Source organism: Pelodiscus sinensis, chromosome 2, assembly GCF_052426305.1.
Source record: "Pelodiscus sinensis isolate ZL-2025 chromosome 2, ASM5242630v1, whole genome shotgun sequence".
NCBI classification, from domain to species: domain Eukaryota; kingdom Metazoa; phylum Chordata; order Testudines; family Trionychidae; genus Pelodiscus; species Pelodiscus sinensis.
The window spans coordinates 143,310,562-143,333,444 of record NC_143053.1 but is presented as its reverse complement, the minus strand read 5'-3'; the positions used below and the strand labels follow the sequence as shown (position 1 = coordinate 143,333,444).

At 41.4% G+C, this 22,883-nt stretch overlaps 1 long non-coding RNA gene across 1 annotated transcript in view; it reads left to right on the top strand.

Annotated features, from left to right (window-relative positions):
- The first annotated feature begins 599 nt into the window (after window positions 1-599).
- Window positions 600-22,883, top strand: part of LOC142826785 (uncharacterized) — a 37,033-nt gene continuing 14,749 nt past the window's right edge. Inside the window, exons 1-2 of the long non-coding RNA XR_012901023.2 lie at window positions 600-784; window positions 4,806-4,899. This is a non-coding gene — a long non-coding RNA (uncharacterized LOC142826785). The remainder of the gene's footprint in view (window positions 785-4,805; window positions 4,900-22,883) is intronic.

The window sequence follows — 22,883 nt, the reverse complement described above, 5'->3', positions numbered from 1 at the left end:
CCTTCCTTTCTGTCATTAGCTGCTGCATCTATCTGCTTTATTGTTTTGATAATAACTAATCTGCCCTCTTTGTTAGGAGTTCTTTTTAAGATTTCTGTTGAGGGCTTCATTTCCTTGAACCAGTAGTTTTCCATTGAGCATCTTCATGTGGGTGTCTGTGTGTTGGCATCCAGAATGAAAGACCAAGATATGTCCAGTGTTTCCTTTTCTTTCTAGTGGTCCCAGTGGCAATTTCTTGAATCTTTTCATTAGCGATGAAGTCTCTCAATCCAATGCCCAGAAACTTTTGTAGGCATCTCTTGTCAAAGACTTCCAGTTTTCTAGCTAACATTTTGTATGAGATCTCAAGTTCTCACAGATTTATGTTAGCACCAAGACTTGCATGTGCATTACAATTTTTCAATTTTGTTTTGGTTCTCTATGTGGCTACAGATCCTCTTAATAGTTACTGGCAAGTAGGTGCAAAGGATTTACAAGTATCTCCTGAGTTTGGTGTGAGTCAGTCATCAGTAACATTGTGAAATGTATGTACTAATATTACGCAAGGAGTTATGTATATATATTGACACTATGTTCTTAAATCTGTGTCTGGTGGGTTAGTCACCACCAAAAGTGAAAAACAGCTTTTCTGTCAAACAAGAGGTGTTCATTCACCAATTTGTTTACATGTAAATGGAGTATTTTCTCATTCACAATAAGTCAGCTATCACCAGTCTGAACTGAATTCAAATGAAGGATTGTAGCAACTTCGGGAAGAACTTAACAGGAAGAGAGAGACATCAGGGTGAGAAAATCTTGCAGGGGACTGCAGAGCTTTGCTTTACTGTATTTGGGAGGGAGAGAGAAAACACTTGGGCAGCATCCCTCATGTAGAAAGCAAATGGACAGCAGATTTGCTTCATGAAGTATGGTCTCAGTTAGGCTTAGATGAGAACACTGGACAGGACTGTGGATAAAATGAGTTTCTTTATATGGGAATTAAGTTTAATCACTAGAAAGCTATTTATAATTTTCTTTTATATGTAATCATTTGATTCGCTCCCTGTCACCTGAATCTCTGTTCTTTGATAATAACGTTATTCTTGTTTTTACTATACATATACCTACACACTGTGGGATTTAAGCAAGGTGGTGGTTCTGAGCTGAATCTTATAAACTGGTGTACCCTGTCCCCTTAGAAACAGCAGACTTGTCAAGATGGCACGTTTAAAGTGAATAAGGAGCTGGATACTGCAGGGAATGCACTATGTATTTAGGGGCTGGGTTGTGTCTATGCTGCCTGTTCAGAGAGAAAAGCCAGCAGCAGCCTGGGAGGCAGTGCTTGTGCTGTCAGACATTATTGGTTTTAGAGAGCTGATCCAGAGCAGGCACAGACAAGACTGTTTTATGCTAAAGGCAAGTGGTGGTGAGGTGCCTCACAACGCAGAGTACACCTGGGAAGCCTCACATTGGGAATTTCTCACAGAAGTCTTTTGCTTTCAGTTCTTTACCGACTGCTTTTCTTTGCTACTCTCTGGCTGCACCTAGACTGGCAAGTTTTTCTGCAAAAGCAACTGCTTTTGCGGAAAAACTTGCCAGCTGTCTACACTGGCCGCTTGAATTTCTGCAAGAACTCTGACAATCTCATGTAAGATTATCAGTGTTCTTGCGGAAATGCTATGCTGCTCCCATTCGGGCAAAAGCCCTCTTGCGCAAATGCTTTTGCACAAGAGGGCCAGTGTAGACAACGCGGTATTGTTTTGAGCAAAAAAGCCCCGATTGCAAAAATGGCGATCGGGGCTTTCTTGCGCAAAACCACGTCTAGATTGGCATGGACGCTTTTCTGCAAAGAGTGCTTTTGCGGAAAGCTTTCGTGCCAATCTAGACGCTCTTTTCCGCAAATGCTTTTAATGGAAAAACATTTCCGTTAAAAGCATTTGCGGAAAATCATGCCAGTCTAGACATAGCCTCTGTGTACAGTTGATTTTTCTCAGCTTTAATTTCATTTAGGAGATTTAAAGATTAAAGTCACCACTGCCATCTTCTCCTTGCCCTTGAATCTTTGCAGAGATCATCAGGACTTAATCCCAGACCGGCAGGAGTACCTGGCAACCCACAGCCCCACAACCATGCCTAGCAATTCATAAGCCACAGAATTTCAGTGCAAGGGGAGCTTCTGCCTTGAGAGGTCTTACAGACAGTGGTCTGATTCCCAATTTTGTCTCTGACTCCTGGCTTGGCCCTCAAATTGACTCTAAACCCTGATATTGGCTCTGATCCCCGGCTTCAGTTCCAGAATCCAGAATTTAGCTACATCAACATCAGATGCCTATTGCAGGCTGTTACACAGAAAAAAATGGGAAACTACAGAACCCAGGCTCTGTAAGGGCGACCATTCTGCTCAGATGCTGGGAGCCATCCCCCGGCTTCCTCCCCCCCCCCCTTCCTACTGAAATACATCCAAGGCATGGAGAGCTCTCATCACATTTACAAATCCAGTTTTGGTTTCACATCCCAGGAAACCCCATCAAATACTCTTATAGCGGGCATATGTGGATAATTTTACAGATGCTGAAAGCACAAGCCTTAGGCAATGCACTGGAGCAAAATAGGTCCCCTTAGCTCGTAGACACTATATATATAATTTTGGTTCTCAGGCCCCGTCACCCTTGAAATGTTACTCTTGGAAGTTGTTATTCAGGACCACTGAGAGATTCTACAATCAGAACAATCCATTCACCATAATTCTTGTCATCCCATGCCTGGCCAATCATGACCTGCATCTCCTTTGGTGTGAAGAGAAATTCAGTTGCCTGTCAGCAAGTTTACCTTAGTGCACCATCAGATAAATTCTGTCTTCAGGATGCAACTCTCCAGTCCAAATCCAGTATGACAGTAAGGAAACCGCATGCCCAGGCTCTGACGCATTGGGATCCCCATCAGAACTGACTCTTACTCTTCCCTCCAAATAACATGACTATATGGATGTTTTTGAGAGGCAGAATGTGGATGCCCTACCACCACACCATTACTACAATTGTCTAATTGTGCTGCTACCTAGAACCTAGAAATACCTTTTGGCTACACCTATGCTTTGCTCCCAGTTCTTTTCATTAAAAAGAAACAGGGGACCCTTTGTTTATGTGGGTTACTAGGCCCTCAACCAGCTAACCATCAGAAACTGCTACTATCTCCCATTCATTCGGGAATTCTTGGACCGCATACAATCAGCCCAGGTGTTTATCAATCTCAACCTGTGAGGAGTCTGATGTGGATCTGTGCAGAGTATGGATGAAAAAAATGGTCTTTTGAACCAGTGTAGGCACCATGAATGTTTGTTAATGCCATTCAGTCTTACATATACCCCAATGAACATTTCAGCACTTTTCACTTTTGTATTTCATGACATCTTTGACCGGTATATCATAGTCTATCTATTTTCTTGGAGAGCCCAAGCAACACACTCAACATATCCATTCAGTTCTGGATTATCTCTAGTGACATTGCCTAAATGCAAAGCTGAAGAAAAATAGTTCCAACAAGCACTCCAGGGAGTTCTCAGGTAACATCTTGTCCCCTGAGATCTGAATGGAGTCCAGGAAGCTAGATGCTGTTTGCACTTGGACAGACCTCCATAACATCAAGGAACTGCAAAATTTCCTAGGGTTCACTAACTTTAATATGTATTTTATGCTTTGGTTTTTGGACCTGGCAGCCCTCTGTTTGGACAGAGCTCCTCTACAAACTAACCTCCTTTATCTCACCTCTGGAGGCACAACAGACATTCATGCAACTCAAGATAGTCTTCACCAGCACTCCAATCCTGACTCATCCAAGCTCACTATAGGTCTTGGTCTTTGAGATCAAAGCAACAGATGTTGCAATTGGGGTAATACTTTCCCAAAGATATGGCTACCAATGGCACCTGCTCCCTTGTGCCTATTATTCTTGGAAGCTCACACCAGCAGAACAAAATTACAAGATTTTAGGTAATGTGCATCTAGGATTCAAAACTGCCTTTGGCAAAAGTTACCACCACTTCAAAGGTGCCCAACACCCAATAAAAGAAACACAAATCATCAAAATTGGAGTATATCTGTTCTTCACATGCTTTAATTTTGCCTTTACCTATCACCCTGGAACTCAGAACAAGGCAGCTGCCACCTTGTCAATAAAAGGTGAATACTTCCCTGACCATCACTGTTCCCATATGGAGTCATTGCACATCCTCAAGCCCCATCATTTTCTGTATGCTGCCATTCTCCAAGACCTCCAGTACCTAATCTATTCATCTGTGAAGGAGGGATCTCTTTCCAGGTACAACACCAGGTGACTGCTTGCTTTATGTCAAAGGACACATACATTTGTGATGGTCCATAGCTCTGTATTTACCACTTCCACACCATTATGATAATCTTGGTATAATATATGCCTTGTAAGATCTCATTTGAAATATAACTCACTGCTAAATGTTGCCCTAGCAAAATGTATGGAGTGTAAAGTTATTAGATTCTACGGTATAATGTTATTTGAAATAGTCCAAGCCTGGAGAGTGGCCAAATCAGTTCCCCAGTGACAAAAGACAAGCTGATGCCTCTGTTAGGTGTAAAAAAAGGTTAAATGTGCCATCATCTGCTTAAGTGGTTATTCATTGGCAGGAAAGGGACACGGGGTAAAAATCTTCATCTTAGTAAGAAACAGCTTAGGGTTCCCACTTCTTTTCTCTCCTGACCTCAGCTAGAGGTGCTTCTCAAAGATGGGGAAAGAACCTGTAAGAAGAGAGAGCAGATGCCCTATATCATTCCTCCCCTTCTCTCTGTCCTCAGCATCCTTGACATCTGAAGAACAAAGGAAGCAGTATTGGACCCAGGGAGGGCTCCTGTCTGAAAGAAGTTCAGCCAGTGGTACTGATGAAACGTGGTGAGAGAGACCTTGCTTTGATTTCGCTTCAGTTTGTTAACTTAGGCATTCGTTCTGTTTCACTTTTATTTTTTCTTATAATCCATGCTAACTTTTAAGCTTCATTGCTTGCATTCACTTTAAATCTATTTCTTTGTCATTCATGAATTTGTCTTATTGCTTTATCCAAGTCAGTGTGTGTGAACAGAAGTGCTTGGGAAACTCCATTTGGGATAACACGGTGTGTGCATTTCATTTTCTATTAATAAAATGAAGGATTTTATATAAGCTCCAGGAGAGAGATAGACAGCACAAGAGGTACATTTCTGGAGAAATGTTGGGACTGGTAGTTCGATGGTGTTGCTCTGTACTGTAATTCAAGGCTGGATACAGAACTCAGATGATATAACCGGGAGTAGCTTAATTTTGCTGAAGTCTGTGTGTTGACCAGGACCCAGGCAATGCATGGGGATGGGGTGCATGTGGGTGTACCCCTCCCCCCGTCCCAGGCAGGACGACCAGAGCTGGCAGGCTGCACCACCATCACCCCTCCCTCCCTGATTCAAGATGTAGGCTGAGCTTCTGGCCACTCTGGGGAGTGCTAAGAAAAGGTGAGTGAGGAGGGGTGGAGCAAGGGTGTGGCAGGATGGGTAGAGGTGGAGCTGGTGATCCCCTCCTTCCTCTGCCACATGTCACCACTGGACTAGGAGTATAGATCTCACAGCCACACAGGATAAAAGGCGCCCCAAGTTTGAAATCTGAGGGGATACAGCTGCTCATCAGTCTAGATTATACCCAACATCCCCAATTGGAGGTTCCATGGCTCTATAATGACTCTCCACTAGCTGGCTACATAGGCCATCTCAAGACTTATTGCTTGTTCCCTTTCTCCTGTGTCCAGCAACTCACTCCTACATCAATTTCTTCAAGATATATGTTCACACCAAGAAAGCATACACAAAGACACTCAACATCCTAATGACTTTAGAAACCCTTTGTAGACACTGGGCAGCCATTACTGTGCATTTTATAGTCAAGCTTCCCATGTCTGATGGGAACACATAGTTGTTCTTACAGTGGTGAATTAGCTAAATGCAATGGTACACTTTGCTCCCAATACTCATTTGCCTTCCACAGAAGAAATGGCCCAGCTCCTGGTAATATATCTTAACTATCTTTAGGAGCTCTCAGCATAGATCATGTCTAACCAAGGTTCACAATCCGTTTCATGGTTTTGGTGCAAAATGCTACAGTTGCTCGAAGTCTATGTTCATACATCCTCTGCTTACCATTTACAAACTGATGACCAGTCTGTAAGAGTAAATGAGGTTATATAACAATATCTCCTGTGCTTTATGAATTATTGCCATTACTAGTGAGCCCTTCTGCCCCAAGCTGACTTTGCCTATAACGTAATCAAACATATCTTCACCGCACAGAGTCACTTTTATGTGAACTTTGGATTCCATTCCCATCTCCAGTTACCCTTACAAAGCCCACAGCTGCTAACTTCATCTGGAAGATCAATGAGATCCAAAAGGAGCTTAAAACACATCTTAAAAATGCAAAGAAGGACTACAAATGACATTAGAAAGGCCCAGAATTTGTTGTGATACAAAAGGTGCAGCTGTTTGTGCAACACCTCTTCTAGGTGATCAACCTTATTACTTCAACTCCAACTACTCAGATCTTTCTGGGTACACACTGTGTTTCATGTGTCTGTACTAAAGTCACACCTTGACATCACTTTTGTGCATCAAACCTCCTCCTCTCCCAGTGCAGGTTTAGGGTTATGATGAATATATGGTCATTGACATACTGGACTTGAAAATAAAATATGGCTTCCTCTAGTATCTCATCAATGAGGAGATAACAGCCCTGAGGGATAATCCTAGGAGCTAGCAGCATTCCATGTCTTTGAAACCCACCAAGAAAAACCTGTCTAGGACACCCCTATCCAGATTTGTAGATAGAAGAAACATCAGGATTTTATTCTAAGCCTGCAAGGCAACTATGTTCCACACACTGTTACCCAGAACAGCTATAAATGACCCCACTCCATTAATTTACAAACGGTGAACACCAAAGTAAGTTCTACCTTGGGTAATGTGGCCATTGGTTCAGCAATCTCTGATTGGTTTTTTATCCTTCAGAAGCCCTGGGGCGGGTGGTGGGGAGCGGGACAGGGAAACACCAGCAACTGTCCAGACAGCAATGCAGATCTCTAGCAAGCTATCGTAACTGCCTTCCTTGTTCTGGTATTGACCTCAACTCTGACTTGAATTCTGACTCCAGATTGGCCACTTGGACTCAGTACCTACTATTGGGCCCCAGCCTGATTCCAGACTCTGTCTCTAATGCTTATCTTATCTCCCAACTCCGGTACGACCCTCAACTTGATTGCTGACTCTTGATTCTAGTTCTGACCCTTGGCTTCAGTTCTGAAATCTTGAGTTCCTGCCATTAGCCCTGTCTGCTTTTGGCCAGGATCCTGACAATGTTGTGTAGTTTGTTAATTAAAAACCATAATAAGCTGTAAAAACAGAAATGTCATCATGTGTAACCATAGTGACCCCTCACCCCCACATGGGTCATCAGGGATCCTAGATATCCATGATTAAAAATACCAAAATTCTCTGGTTAAAAAACCCAACAGCCATAAAAATCCATGGTTTTCCATGGTAAGAATGAAATACTGAACTTTTGTTTCCCTAGCAACAACATATCTAGGTATCAGTTGAATACAATATTTTGTTGATATATTTACAATTTTTAAGCAAGTGTGAAGCCCACCAGTCATTATAATAAAATAAAATTAATAGAACTCTATGCTTATGTTCTATATTTTTGCAGCATTGTATTTCTACCATTTGTCTCAGAAAAAAATTGAAGGAAGACCATGTCCTCTTTCCCAGAGCTGAGAGAGTCAGGGGAAATGGCTCTAGGACTGCAGCCTACTTTGGTCAGGGGAATTAGATTGTGTAGCTTTGTGACCTTGTGTGTGTTTGAGCAGTAAAATTATGCCTTAAGGCCCTGATCTCTGAGCACAATTTACTATTCAAAACACACAAATGCCAGATTAGCACAAAGCCAAGCTCTTCCCTCGATCCAAGCAGTCTTTCCTCTTCAACATGGAAAGAATACATGTCCCTTTCTTCTATTCCCTGCTGAATCCTGGGACAGGCAGGCAGCTTGCCACCTTTTCCTGACTGTTGCACCCTCATCAAGCACTGGTTCTTTCCATATCTGGTGAGAAATCTTACCAGCTGACAACCCTTGGTGGGTTGTCAGAAGGACAGAAAAAAGACATATTGCTGGCACCACAGCAATTCCCTCAAATTTCAAGTCCCTGCCCCAAATCATGGAGGAACTACAGACTCCCAATACAATGGCTACAAGAATTGTTTATTCATATTTTTAATATTGGCAAAACAGCATATTTTCTCTTAAATTTATGATTTGAAGTGTCTGTACCATGGTGTTTTTGTTAATAAAAGAATTGAACAGGCAAACATCTGATATGAAAAATTTCAGCCTCAATGGCTGAAGTTTGACAAGGTTATCATAAGTAGAGACTAGGACTTTAATGGAAAGAGTTAGGTAGCCTTAACTATAAGAGTCACTGCCAGACCCACTACAACACAATACATAATTAAGAAATTTGTATTGGGTGGGATATGATCGTCATGTACATAGGATTCATGGTAAAAACAAAGGCTGAAGCCAGTGGAGTTCTACCCAATTTTGGATTCTTTTGCTAATATTTTGCACAATCTTGCTATTTAAAATTCAGCTTTGCCGCTCCATTAAAGATACAAAGAAAGGCCAAACAATCTCAAAATTGGGCATAGATATTTCCCCCCTCTCTTCCCCAATCAGAAACAAAAGCCACAATCACAGATGAATAATACAAAGAGAAAGAGAAAGATAAATATCTGATTAATCTTCTCATGTAGCACATGCAACATATTTATGGAAATTTATTTAAAATATTTTTGCAAAGCTGTCCACAAATAATGATTTCTACTGATGGCCATTGTTAAGAAGTTAGATTTTTTTTTTTACTTGGATGGACCGTTCAAGAAAAATATAGTAAAATAGAGACAAATGGTTTACTCCCTGGTTCAAATATAAGTAGTCTTATGCATCCTGTCTGACTTCGTATGACTAGCCCTGGACAAAGCTGTTTGGAATGTCAATTGCTCCATCTATTTACTGGAAAAAATAAAAGGCAATGATAAATTATTTGATGAGATGAAGCATCATATTTATTTTAACCCTGAAAACTTTTGTACAGAAAATTTAATGCTAAGAATGTGCACTGTATTCTGTTCAGTCTTACTGATGTACTTTGAATATTTCCTATATGCTAGGTATATAAACGTATGAGCATTTTGCTTATACGTTTTCATATGTGATGCACCTAGTCCTATTATAATATTCATCTGTTGAGGTCTATGATTAGACTGAAAAGAGCATAATATACAAAATGAAATACTAGGGCAGGGGTTGGCAATCTCAGCTCATCAGGGTAATCCATTGGCAGGCAGCGAGACATTTTGCTAATGTTGACCATCCACAGACATGACCCTTGGCAGCTCCAAATGGCTGTGAAAAGTGAACCTTTTGCCAACTCCTGTACTAGGGGGTTGGGTTTTTTTTTTTTTTTATGTCAGGTGATATATTTTTGCAATGCCGTTAGAAAAATGCTTAAAACTTAATTTACTGTAATTTTACTAGCTCTCCAATCAAATGTACTGATAATTGTTCTCTAAAATATTTATATAGGAAAAAGACAGAAAGAGTGAGAGAGATGTCCACATATGTTGCCAAAGAGTCAGTATGGTTGCTAATGACCCAATGAAACATTAAACACTTACAGGTCATGCTGGCAAAAGCAGAGCAACTGAAAGTGTCTTATAATAATAATGGCACTTTGTAGTTGAAATGAAATGGTGTCTACAATCAGGAGTGTGGGAGTTTTTCCTTTTAAATGTTATAATTAGTTGTGAAACCAGATGTCTTCCTCAGAGCTTCTATTATCTTGTTTGGTATCTGTTGCAGGGTGCTAAGAACAGGTACAGTATTTTGTAATCAATATGTTAGTGTTAATCTCCATATCATGTAGCTTTGTATGTGTCTCAGCCACTCAAAATAAGCCCTTGAAATTGGAGCCACTACTTTGTTATCTGGATTACTCAGTAAGACATGGAAAATTTACATATGTAATATGGCTTATATTGATATCTCTGTATGTTGATTATTATTTCCAGCAACAGTTACATGTCTTTCCATTTTTAGATAAATTCCATTGTTTATAGGTTTCATTAAATGTCTGTTTTTCCCCAAAATTCTAATGTTAAAGTAATAAAACCCTTAGAATACAGTGATGGCTTCTTATAGGGAAATCATTTTCTCACAGAAAAACTGGTAAAAGATGGGGCATTATTAGATATGCTAAAGCATGCACTCTGCACTTCCTAGCTCTTCAAATAGCCCCACTTAGAATAGTCTGAGTTTCCAGGTGGTAGCTTTCAGGGTGTATGAGCCGCTGCCCAAATCCCTGCCCAAAATGTCCTTTGAAGACCTATCTAAGGTATATGTCCATCTGTAATGGGGTGGCACCCGCCTCCCAGAAGCACCCCAGATAAGTGTGTGTGCCTGGCCTCTCTCAGTTCGAAGCCTCTTCCACAACTCAGCTCTCCAGCTAAGTCAGACATTTCCTGTGTAACGTACACAAACCCCTTCCAGCATACACATCTAATAGGGACCCATCTGGGTGCCCCTATAGTGTCCCTCGGTCTGTTCCCCACTCCATCAGAGAGTGGTTCCCCCAGGGCTTCCCTTTCTGCAGACAGCATCCTCTGTCTTGCCTCAGGGTTTTATCTCAGAGTCCCAACATAGTCCATCAGGCTCCAATAAGCTTTCCAGATGGAGCTATCTACAGTGCTGTCACTCTCTTAGCCAGCCAGTCACTGGTTTATATATCCTGAGGTCTCTAGAGGAAGTGACTGACTCTGGTCCTACAGCTCCTTTCATATGGCCTTCCTGGCCCCTCCTGATTGGCCACTTTATAGCCCCTCAGGCTTGCTTGGAAGACCTTTCTATTATCTTTCTGAGGCAGGGTATACAGGACCACAGGATTTTCAACAGGGGACCTCTGGGCTTGGTCTACTCCATCATACCCCCATTACTATAGCACTGGAGTGTCTCACCATCTTTCATGTATTTATCCAAACAACATGTCTGTGAGACACCAAAGAACTATCATCCCCATTTTACAGATGGGAGGGACACTGAAGCATAGGGAGGTTATGTGATATGCCCAACGTTACACAGGAAGTTTGTGGCACAATAAGGGCTTAAAGCCTAGTATGCTATGTCCTAGGCTAGTCCCTATCTTCAGACCTTCCTTCTTATCTTGGACCTATCTCTAGAAATTGAGTACCACTGGCTATAAAGTTTCCAGTTCCCATCTCATGCCTTGCCTAGCAACAAGTTGCTCAGTCCTGTTTCTGCCTGGGTCTCTGAGACCAAGCTACTGCTATCTTACCTAATTTCTGTTCTTGTTATGATGCCATGTTCCTTGTTCCTGCTTCCTCATTCTGATCCCAGTCGCTGCTTCTGGCTTTGACCTTGGCATGAGGAAAAATCAATTTTATTCTAGCTACACTAAATTCCTTCTACCTTAGACGTGCCACTAAAACTAAAATTTTGGCAGGTGGCCTCTTTTTCCCCAGGATTCCTGATTTATGATACTTGTGCCTGATTTGCACAAGTGACATGAGTGGGAGCTGTGTTAGTCACTAGCACTGAGTTCTGTAGAAATGACCACACAGTGAAGAGTTAAGAGGGCATAAGTTTTAATGCTGGATCTGCCGCTGATTCACTGTGGTGTGTCTACACTAGGAAATTATTCTGAAATAACTTATTTCAAAATAATAACTCCCGAAATAACAAAATCAAAATACTGTGTCCCCGCTACAGGGGAGCCTCACAATTAGTTCAAAACAGGCTCCATTATTGTGAATGTACTATCTCAACTTAGAAGCACTGGGGAGTAATTGCTTCAAATTACTCTGGGGAGTAGTTATTTCAAAGTAGCAGCAGTGGAGTGCCCACATTAATGCTATTTCAAAATAACTATTTCAAAATAAGCATTATTCCCTGAGGAAAACAGGTGTACAGATTTCAAAATAACTGGCCCATTACTCTGAAATAACGGGCTTGGTAGTGTAGACACTCAACTTATTATTTCAAAATAAGGGGGGTTATTTCAAAACTAATTTCGATAAGGGCTGTGTGACTTCAGGCAAGCCTCTTTCTCTTGTCTCAGTTTCCCCTCTATCAGATAAGGACAACAGCACTTTCTTGATTTGCAAGGGAGTTACATTAATGGAGTTATCTTTGCATAAAAACAACACATGGTCTGGTAATACTTAATAGATTAACAAAACATGTAAGTGGTATCATGAGCTTTCGTAGGCACAGCCCACTTCTTCATATGACTAGAGTTTTGAGTTTAGGATGTGCAGACTCAAAATAAATAGGAAAGAAGTGGGGGGAGGAGATTAATGTGTGTGTGCAATTCAGATATCATAGTGATTACAAAAAAGCTCGTATGGCAATTAATAATTCTGTATTTGGTGAAGGATTCGGATAAAGTGCAGTAGATAAGGTGTGGGCCAGAAGTTGAACTGTGATTATTAAAAAATCCAACTCCTTTCTAATTCACTGATAACTGTGCATCATGTGAAAAAAATAGTATGTGATCATACAATTAAAGATTATGTTTAAAAAAGGGATGGATTCAAGGTGTATACAAATTTTAAAATAGGGCTTTTTGTGACTTTTTGTGTACATGACTTTGCAACTTGAACAACTTTCTTTTAACGTAGTTTGTGTAATAAGATGTGTGTGTAAAAAAAGCTAAGATTTAACTATTGATACTTTTAGTTAAAGGCATGAACAGATCATGGCCAATAAGAGCTCCATGACTTTTACTAAAAATACCCCTAACTAAATCTCATGTGCTGGGTGGTAGAGTGATCCCACAGTTGCTGCTGCTCTAGTGGGCACCACTGCTTCCCAGGGGCATTCTCCAGGGCCCTGCCTTAGTTGGGGAGACACCAAGCCCTCTGTCAAGGAGGCAAAGATGGTAGTTGCCCCAGGGCCTGGTGAGTCAAAAGGGCACAGAGCTCCCAGCTGCTGCTGCCACCACCACTGCAGGAGTGGTGGTGGCTGGATCCCTGGGCCTTTTAAATAATCACTGGAGCATCATGTGTCAAGTTCTGGGTGGCCCTGAAGGCAGCCTGGGGTGGGAGAACCAGTACGGAGTGCTTCTGGTGGTGCTACCCCTCCCCTTCCACCCTAGGAAGCACAGAGCTACCCCCCTCCCACTCCCACACACACACATCTTGCCCAGGGGCCCAGCAAGTCTGTTGGTGCCCCTGGGAGGTGCTTTCCAGAATCTTCCCAATTCTGTCTCTGGGGGTGAGAGGGTGCCTGGAACCCCATTGCTACTGTTGCTCCAGGTGTTCGGGGGGGGGGGGGTGGGGGGGACACACCACAAAGCCTCAGGGCCATTCCACCATTGCTTCTGGACTGGTTGGTGGGTGGCTTCCTGGGGTCCTATTGCCACAGATGTGTGTACTGGGCAGGGGGAGGTGCAGCCAGGGATATCACCACTACTACCGCAGCACCCAGAACCAGCTGTCTGGGGCAGCCCAAGCAGTGGCCAGTGAGACTATCTTAGCTGCTCGGGTGCTCTTCGAGCCTTCTGAACATCTCCAGATTTGGGATTTCAAAAATTATTTTTATCACAGCAATGCAAAGAGACCCCCAACCACAAATGGAGTTACATTGTGCCGGGCACTGTTCAAACTGTTGTTGGAGGCAGAAGCTGTCTGAATCTTGACTTGACCAAGGTCATGCTGCAGGTTTCTCAGTAAAAACAGGGCTACAAATATGGGGGGGGGGGGTGGAAACTCTGGTAAGTTTACTAGCATAGGTGTAGGGGTTTTTATATATTTTATCTATAGTCCTTTTTACCTTGAGAATAGAATAGGCTTGCATAGAAAGCGTTGTATGGTACTTGTAAGTAACTATAGCAATTTTACCTGTTACCATCTCTGAGGCGAAAGCAAGCAGGTGTCGTTGGGCAACCTACCTATAGTGGGAACCATACAATTAGGGCAGGAATTGTGGAGCGTAGCAATACCCTGGTCAAACAGGAAAGAGATGTGTGGATCACCACTCAAGGGAGGTGATGGCCAAGGGACCCAAATGCCTGAGAGAGGATGGTCTTGCTGGACCCCTGGGGAGAAACACAAATACAGTAGCTATGAACTGTCACAAATACAAACTAGTGAAGCTTTAATAAGCACACCACCACCACATAGGGGAATGGATTTTACTAGCTGAGTGATGTATGGTGTGTCAGCAAAAAAAATTTTTTAACAAGAGAATAGAAGTGGAGTCCTTGAGATCAGTGAACCCTCTGATAGAGATCCTGCTCTTTATACAGTTAGAGTATGTCTACACTAGCCCCCTACTTCGAACTAGGGTGGCTAATGTAGGCATTCGAAGTTGCAAATGAAGCCTGGCATTTCAATATCCCGGGCTTTATTTGCATCTTCCCATCCAGGAGCCATTTTTAAATCCCCTTAGTCTGATCTAACTGCCCGCGGCTACACGCAGCAGTCAAATGTTAACTCGAACTAAGACCTTAGTTTGAGTTAACTGTTACACCTCATTCCACGAGATTTAACAGTTCCACGAGGTATAACAGTTAACTCGAACTAAGGACTTAGTTCAAATTAACATTTGACTGCCGCGTGTAGCCGCGGGCAGTTAGTTCAGACTAAGGGGATTTAAAAAGGTGCCCGATGGGAAAATGCAAATAAAGCCCAGGATATTTAAATCCCAGGCTTTATTTGCAACTTCAAATGCCTATATTAGCCTCCCTAGTTCGAACTAGAGGGCTAGTGTAGACATACCCTATGCCATTAATTTGTCTAAATCCTGGGTTTTTTAAAAGAAAATCTGGCAGGAATAGATAAAGAGATAAAAAGACAAAAGAAAATTCATACATAGAAATAAAAAAGTTAAAAATTTGAAAATTAAAAATTTGAAGATGAAAAGAAATGAAATTGAAATTGAACATTTTGAGATTTTTAATCAATCAAGAAGCTACTTCTGTGAATAATAAGATCTTCATAAAAATGGTTCTTCACAAAAGCAAAATTCTAGGTAGTTGTGTCCAATTCTTTGTGAAATTTCCCCATAGCTGTTGTGGACATCTTAAATGTAAAAATCTGGGAAATATATACACAAAAGCATTGTGTTGTGTTCCAGTTAATGTTAGGTACACATAACTCATGAAACACAGAATGACATAAGCAAGGAGATGAAAAGTTATAATAGTTAACAGTACATTCCCTCTACTCTTTCACTGGAGACACAGAGCTCGTCACTTAAACAACCATTACATATCAACACTATTCCAATAGAGTTGCCAGCTTTCAATAATGAATTTGATTTTCAAGATCTGTGCTGGCAGGCTAGTTGGGGAGAAGTCTGGTATATTTGAATGATAGTGGGGAAATAGTGGGCTTGGGGAGATACTACAGATGAGCAAATCACCTTGAAAAACATAGGTCCTTCTTCCAAATATGCACCCATTTCTAGAACTGAATTTGCACCATACAATTTTAAGACTCTAAAATACATGGATATATTTTTTCTACTGCCTATTTGTACCTGGGATAGGATCAAAAGAAGTGGAATTCCACAAGAAAGATTTTTCTTGAAAGTCCCATTTTGAAGATTCAAAGTATTTGGATAGTTTAAGGGAAGCTTCAGGTAAGTATCAAAACTTTGGGGCTATTATTTCAACTAACATGTAACTTTCAATGATCTGAAGTTCAGCTGTCACCTGTAATATGAACTCAAAGTTTAGACTTTGTAAAGGCAAGAGCAGTAGGGAACAAGTACAAACATAAAAAGGTACATTTATATCAGACAATTTGTGCTTTCATAAGTGTATCTGAAATTTTAAAAAGTCTGAATACTGGGATTTATTTTTGTAAGAGTTGCTTTACATAATTACTATGGGTTCACATTAGAAAGAAAATGGTTTAAGCTTACTCAAGGTCTGATATCAAAAGCTACAAATTAAACGTGCTGTTAAATATGGAAGACATGTCCAGGCTTGGGAAAGCCTCTTTAAGAAATGATTCATCACACGTTTGAAGATGGAATGGGCATGAGAGATTTTTCACAGACATAAAAGTTAATAACTGGCAGAGTTGTAAAACATGTTTATATTAATGCTGTGTGAACATCTTAGCATACTTTAAAATGGAATAATTCTGGAACCAATTTGTACAAGTATAGTTTTTAACAAAAATTTCTTGTAATTGAAAAGACAGTCAAGCACTTTTATAAACTCATTAAATTTGGTATAACAACTCTCTTCTGACTGTTTGCTTAATGAACACAGTCATTTTCACTTCCCTGTCTTTCACCCTCTATGTGCTCTTCACATTTAACCTATACTTAAATATTTAACACTTAAACACACAACCTTGCTCTTGCCTAAAGTGAAATCAAACTTCTAATCTACCTATGTCTAGGTCTGGTCTGAGGAGACACTAATTTCCCATAATACCAAATAAAAGGGGCTGACATGTTAGTCATATTGGATTGATCAGAGCAAAGAATTCTGTATGTTCCTGGGAATTATTTCATCTTTGACTCTTTCAGAGGCTATATTTTATTAATTCCAATGGATATTATTCACCATAGTCATTTATAGTTATCTATAATTTTTGTCTGTAACACAAGAAACCTACAGGCCTATATCCTGTGCGATTAGCTAAATCAAGTTAGTATGGGTAGGTGTAACCTTTGGCTTAGATAAATGGCCTACCAGCTGCGCCTCAACTTTGGGAAATTGAATGCAGAACCAAACAAAGAACAGAAGATGTTTATGTCTGGAAAAGACTGGTAAACACAGAATACACCACAGAATATAGAAGTTGCAAGTAGGGACAAAGGTAACAGTTTTGGGAGTAAGATAATCAGTGTTAATACATATGAATGTGTGTCATAATGTGTTAACCCAGTGTTTCTCAAACTGTGCTCCGCAGAGCCCCAGGGCTCTGCGAGACATCTCCAGGGGCCCTGCGAGGTTGACAAACTGGAAACATCGATAGGTACAACACATACAATCAGTGGACTGCTGGGGCTCCGCATAAATTTTTACGCATGTAAAAGGCTCTGGAGCCCAAAAAGTTTGAGAACCGCTGTATTAACCTATAAAGCAGAAGTACTTGAAGATGTGTTATGGTAAGGAAATAAGATTTGGGCATGGTAGTTTGGGCCTGGATTAAACAGTGCCAGGATCCTATAAAACAACCATGGTAGAGATGGCAGGGATTCCTTCACTCTTTCGTTTTTTTCTGCTTCCTTTTATCAAGCTATTAGCTCAGCTTTTGCATTATAGTTTAGCCAGTCACCATTCTGCCTGTTTGAACCATTGAATTCATTGGGCCTGCCAGGGTTGTGGCTGGTCCTCTTGTCACATATCACCAGGTCTTCAGAGATAGGTGAGAGTATGTTAGGTTCAGTAGTCCTTTGTAATTGAAATGTTACTACCAGGAGTCATAGAACTGTATTACTGTTTTGTAACCTTATGTTTTATAACAGTTGTCTATTTATTCCTATCCTTTGTTTCCTATCATTTCACTAGATACTAATCCACGAGAGGACCTTCCTGGTTATCACATGATAGCTATGAGTCTCAATGTTCTTTAGGGAGGAACCTTAACAAAGGCTCTCTGAAAATCTAAGGACACTGTATCCACTAGATCTCCTTTGTCCATATTCTTGTTGACCCGCTCAAAGAATTCCAGTAGATTGGTCAAATATGATTTCTCTTAACAAAAACCATGTTGACTCTTCCACAACAAATTATGTTTATCTATGTGTCTAACAATTTTGTTCTTTAGTTTCTACCAGTTTGCTCCATACTGAAGTCAGGACTACTGGCCTATAATCGCCAGGATCATCTCCCATGCCCACTATAAAATTAGACATCACGTTAGCTATCATCTTTTTTTTTAGTACAGAAATTGATTTAAATTATATATTACAAACCACAGTTAGTAGTTCTGCAGTTTCACATTTGCGTCCCTTCAGAATTCATGGGTAAATACCAGCTGACTTATTACTGTTTAATTTTTCAGGCTGTTCCAAAACCTATTGTTATAATACCTCAATCTGGGACAGTTTCTCAGATTTGTCACCTAAAAAGAATTGTCATGATTGGAACTCTTCCTAAAATCTTCACCCACAAAAACCAATACAAAGAATTCATTTAGGTTTTCCGCAACTGCCTCATAGTACTTGAGTGCTCATTTAGCATCTCTGTTGTCCAGCAACTTCCTGCTTCGAATATACTTAAATATTTTCATGCTATTACTTTTTGAGTATTTGGCTAGCTGTTCTTCAAATTATTTTTTTTGGCCTTCCTAATTATATTTTTACACTTCATTTCTGAGAGTTTATGCTTCTTCCTATTTTCTTCACTATGAGTATGTCTAGACTACATGCCTCTGGCGACAGAGGCATGTAGATTAGGCTACCTGGCATAGGAAAATGAAGCGGCGATTTAAATAATCGCCTCTTCATTTAAATTCAATTGGCTGCCGCGCTGAGCCGATCAGCTGTTTGTTGGCTCAACATGCTAGTCTGGACGCTCCGCAGTCGACATCAAAGGCATTTGTCGACCGCCCCGGTAAACCTCATTCCACGAGGCATAACGGGGCGGTCGACAAATGCCTTTGATGTCGACCGCGGAGTGTTCAGACTAGTGTGCTGAGCCGACAAACAGCTGATCAGCTCAGTGTGGCAGCCATTTTAATTTAAATGAAGTGGCGATTATTTAAATTGCTGCTTCATTTTCCTATGCCGGGTAGCCTAATCCACATGTCTCTGTTGCCAGAGGCATGTAGTCTAGACATACGCTGTGATTTAACTTTCGCTTTTTAAAGGATGCCTTTTTGCCTGATTCTTTTAACTTTATTGTTTAGCCACAGTGGAGCATTTATTTTGTTTTCTTACTATTTTTAAATTTGGGGGTATACATTTAAATTGAGGTTATATTATTGTGTCTTTAAAAAGTTTCTATTCCGCTTGCAGGGATTTCACTTTTGGTGCTGTACCTTTTAATTTCTGTTAACTCATTTTTGTAGAATGCAAAGCAAAACTATTTGAAAGTCTAATTGCCTTTATATATAGAAAGGGTTTTTTCCCCTTACTATCTAGCCTAGTTCTCCCTTGCAGCAGCTTAAGGCCATTACTTTTTGTCGTATTTTCAGCGGATAGGAAGAACAATTGATCAGTGTCCTCTGTATAACAACCCTTAATGAATTTGAAGACTATTATCAGGTCCCTTCTCAGTCTTCTTTTCTCAAGATAAAACATGGCCAGTTTTTTTTACACTTTCTTCATAAATCATGTTTTTTAAAAACCTTTCATCATTTTTGTTGCTCTTCTCTGTATTCTTTCCAAATAAGCTGCATCTTTCCTGAAGCATGCCATGAAGAATCCAGCTGAGGCCTCATCAGTGTCCAACAAAGTTGGACAATTATCTTCTGAGTCTTAGATACAGAACTCTAAATAATACTTCCCAGAATGGTTCATTGATATCCTCTGTGCAGTTATGTATTTCTCTCCAGATGGGCATACCCCTGTCCCTTACTCTCAACTGGAAGGATAGACAAGAACACATACGGTGCCTTGACTTCTTCACCTTCATTTCAGAAAACTTTTAGTCATCTCTTATCTGTTTAGAATCATAGCAAGAAGTATCATTAGTGCCCACATAGATGAGCAGCATGGGGGTGAAGCTTAGAAGTGGGGAATGAGCCTGCACAACTTTTCCATAATCTTTCAGTTGTGGGTTCCAGTCAGGCAGCACATTGTATGTTGGGTTTTTTTTTTCTGTTTTCAAATATAATGTTAGGGAAGTTGACTACTTTGAACACTGTTAGTGGCCTTTGGACATCTTTTGGTCCCTTCTGGCCCTAAACACTATGGGTATGTCTACACTACCCCGCTAGTTCGAACTAGCGGGGTAATGTAGGCATACCGCACTTGCAAATGAAGCCTGGGATTTGAATTTCCCGGGCTTCATTTGCATAAATCGGGCGCCACCATTTTTAAATCCCGGCTAGTTCGAACCCCGTGTCGTGCGGCTATACGCAGCTCGGAGTAGCTAGTTCAGATTAGGAAGCCTAATCCGAACTAGCTACTCTGTGCCGCGTGTAGCCGCGCAACACGGGGTTCGAACTAGCCAGGATTTAAAAATGGTGGCGCCCGGTTTATGCAAATGAAGCCCGGGAAATTCAAATCCCGGGCTTCATTTGCAAGTGCGGTATGCCTACATTACCCTCCTAGTTCGAATTAGGAGGGTAGTGTAGACATACCCTATGACACTGTACCTCCATTAATATACAGTACACATAGCAAGTATCCAGAACAGTCAACACCAAGGTTCCCTCTAAGCTGTTGAGCAACACAGCCCTACAGCTGCTTAATCAGCCCCGCCCAGTCAGAGGCTCAGGGCTTTGCGCATGGAGTGGGTGGGAAGCTTAGAGGGAACCTTGGTCAACACTGCACCTTAGATTTGAGAATATAAAGGGTTCCATCTAAGCATTTGATGTTACGTTTTAAATATAATATGCCTTCATTAATGTCAGGGTTAGGATGAAAATAGCCAAATACATCACAAAAAGCAAATGGTACCATTTTCCAGTAAAACCATATGAGGAGCTATTGGCAAAGGGTCCAATGTAAAACATTATATGGAGTAAGAAGGAGTCCTTTGTATACCCAGGTACATATTTGCAGTTAAAATATGCTTCAGTTAACTCACTAATCTGCAGTTCACATCATTCTTGTTATCAGAGCTCTCAAGCGTAGAAGATTTTGTAGAGATTTCTGCACTTTGGCTGAAACAGGCTGGCTGTTTCCCTGAAATGCCAAAGCAGGCCATGCTCATAGTCACAAGGGCATCTCTGTCCACTGTAGAGTAGGGAAAAGTATAATTGTAGCTGTTTGCAATGTAATGTGCCTTGGTGTATCCTGCCGGCCACCCCTTCTGACTAGCAGAAAGGAACAGCCTAGAGCTGTTAGTAAGGATGTCTTCAGACAGGTTGTTTGTGTCTGTTACTAATGTCTAAGTACTAACAGTCCAGAAGGTACCTTGTGACTCCAGGTCTGAAATCCTCCTCTAGAGCACCATTTGAACCAGGTCTTGCAGAAACTAGCTCCTCCGCCCCCCCCCCCCCCAATCTATTTGTTAATTTTCAGTGGGTCCCTCTGAATCTCTCATCTTGAAGCTGTTTCTCCTTACATAATTAAGTAAATATAACTAAGCCATAGAATCCTTTACAGCCTGGTGGTCAGAGGAGACATCCAGTTTCCAGTCCCTGATCCAATAACTAATTTTTTTTTTAAGTAAAACAGTTTCAGCATGAGAAAGACCTAACATCCATTACTCAATCATATATAGTATAGAACACATATAGAACACACCAAAGCTATTTTGGAATAATAACCTTATTCCAAAATAACTATGCAAGCGTTTACACAGCAATTCCGTTATTTTGAAATAATTTTGAAATAAGGGATGGCTTGTTTCGACTTCTGTAAACTTTGTGCCACAAAGAATAACACCTATTCTGAAATAGCTATTTTGAAATAAGGCACCAGGGCCATTCTTAGTTATTCCTCCTGGGGCTCTAAATTGAGGTAGCATGTCTACAATAGGGAAGCCTGACTCAGACTAATTTTGAGGCTTCCCTGCCGTGTAGATGTGTTATTTTGAAATAAGCTATTTCTGAATAACTCTTCCAGAAAGCTTATTCCGAAATAACTGTGCAGTGTAGATGTACCCACAGTGATTAGCACACTAACCACTGAAGCAAGAGCCACAAGCTGAAGTAATACAGAGACTTGAATGGTGGCACCATTTCCAATTTGGCAGGGTGGGGCAACTTTAACCATGATTCCAGAAGCTACTGGGGCACCTGAAAATTTATACTAATGAACAATACCGGTTGTTACCCAGGCTCCTACCATTGATATATAGGCAAATCAAGAATGTACACTCTTCATAGCCTTAGTTTCTTGATTCATTTTTACCCCATAAATTCAATGTTGTGCTAAATGCTCACATCTTTCCTCTCTATTATACTTCCCCCTTCTACTATTAGTTTAATGCCCTGCTGAGTATTCTAGGCAGCCTCTCCTGAGAAGATTGGTCCCCTTTTCATTGCACCCAAACTATACAGTCTCTTTCCACATAGAAGATGGACCAATGTTCCACAAAACCCAAATCCTCTACCTCAGGGCTGAGCAAAATAGGGCCGGGGGACCAGATCTGGCCCACCAAGCCACCAGGTCTAGCCCATGGACCACCCTGCCGGGACCCTCAGACACGCAGCTGCTGCAGTTTAAAGCTCAGTCCATGCAGCTCTCTGCTCTGTAGGGAGGGGAAGGCTTTGTGAGATCTCCCCTCTCCCAGCCCAATCCTCAGCTCCTATAGGCTAAAAATAACCAGCCAATAGGAGCTGAGAGATTGGCCTGGGGCATGGGGGCAGCACAAGCCTCTTTCCTTTCCAGGAGCTGAGAGCCATGTGGAAGAAGCAGCCTGCAGTTTAAAGTGATCTGGAGTTGCAGTAGTCAGGGAGTCCAGCCTGCCTTGGAGGTGCTGCAGGGCTGCTGGCTTAGGTAAGAACCTCCCAGTCAGAGCCTTCCTCTAGCACCCCTGCCCCTCCCACATCCCAACTTCTTCCCCAAGGTCACCATCCAAACCCTCTGCACCCCCCTGCCCCAGGTCACAACTCCCTCCCAGATGCTGTACCCCCTCCTACACACCTTCCTCAGGCCAGAATCCTCTCTTGCACCCAAACACCCACTCAGACCCTGCACCC